This window comes from Lissotriton vulgaris, chromosome 4_1 (genome assembly GCF_964263255.1).
Source record: "Lissotriton vulgaris chromosome 4_1, aLisVul1.2, whole genome shotgun sequence".
NCBI classification, from domain to species: domain Eukaryota; kingdom Metazoa; phylum Chordata; class Amphibia; order Caudata; family Salamandridae; genus Lissotriton; species Lissotriton vulgaris.
The window spans coordinates 2,039,694,163-2,039,695,376 of NC_141691.1; the positions used below are offsets into that span (position 1 = coordinate 2,039,694,163).

At 65.1% G+C, this 1,214-nt stretch overlaps 1 non-coding gene across 1 annotated transcript; it reads left to right on the plus strand.

Moving 5' to 3' along the window:
- Window positions 1-230: 230 nt before the first annotated feature.
- Window positions 231-337, plus strand: LOC147724921 (U6 spliceosomal RNA). Its single transcript, XR_015295404.1, has one exon. It is a non-coding gene; the product is annotated as a U6 spliceosomal RNA (small nuclear RNA).
- Window positions 338-1,214: the final 877 nt, after the last annotated feature.

The window sequence follows — 1,214 nt, forward strand, 5'->3', positions numbered from 1 at the left end:
GGTGTCCGCCTCCACGGGGGGCGCTCTGGACTACACAGTTGCGAAATCTGGCTTTTCCCGGGCTCGGGCTGGCCTTCTCCCACCCTGGGAATCGGGAGGGGGGGGGGGCTGCGCCTCCGTTGCGTCCCTTCTTGGGACGTTGCTGTTAGAGTTCGTGGGCTCCTTGAGCTTACTGGCCGGTGTCCGGTCTTGCGATTTGCCGCGGGGGCCGCCTTCTCGGAAGGTTGGTGGTGCTCGCTTCAGCGGCACATTTGCTAACATTGGAACGATCTTGAGGGGTTTAGCAGGGCCCCTGCGCATGGTTGACACGTTCTTTCATGTAGCGTTCCAATTGCCTTCTCCTTCCCTGGTCTCGACTGTGGGTCTTTCTGGGACCATGGGTGGGGACGGTGCTCCTGGCCCGCCTGGTGGTTCTTAGTCGCCGGGTGTGGGTCTTGGGGTGCCCTGTCTGGCCGTGTGCTTCCTCACGGCCTCATTTTTGTCCCCCCCACATGGGAATGTGGCTTCACATCTGGCGGTGTCTCTCGGCCGTCGGCTTCCGGGCCTATGTACGGTGGTCCCCTCGGTCCTCGTCTCGGGCTTGTCCTCCTTCGGGGGGGCGTGTGCCTGGTCCCGGTACTCCCCTCTGGTGCTTTCAGGGGGGGGGCGTCCTTTGGCGCCGGTCCGTTTGGAGGTCGTTGGGTTCTCCGGCGGACGCTCAGCTCCTCGTGCTTCGGGGGTTGCTGGATGTCTTCCTGGCCGGCCGTCTTTTTGCTGTGCTCGCTTCAGCAGCACTTTTACTAAACTTGGTTGAGGTGACTGGCTTGGCCCCTGCACGGTTTCGTGTGGCATTCCCGTTGCCGGTGCCTAGGTCCCCGGGTCTTGGTCGGGTTGGGCGCCCTGGTGGGGGTGTCACCGGTCCTGGCCCTTCGGGCTGTCTTCCCCCGGGGTCCGACGGAGTCGGGTCTGGCCTTCGTTGCATGGTCTCGCCCTGCCCCGGTGGTGTTTCGACGCCTAGGGCCTCGGCTCGGTCTGCCTCCGGGGTCTCTGTTCACGGAGGGGGGCTCGGCCCTCCGGCCCGGGTTCTACTCCTCCTTCCGGGTCCTTATTACCTGTCTTTCGCGTGGCCTTTCGGTCTGCTGGACGCATCTCCCACGTGCCCTCTGAGATCGCGGTTCCTCGGCAGGAGGCGCTTGGGCTGGGCCGGGGTGCTCATGGGCGCTCGGCTCGGCGGC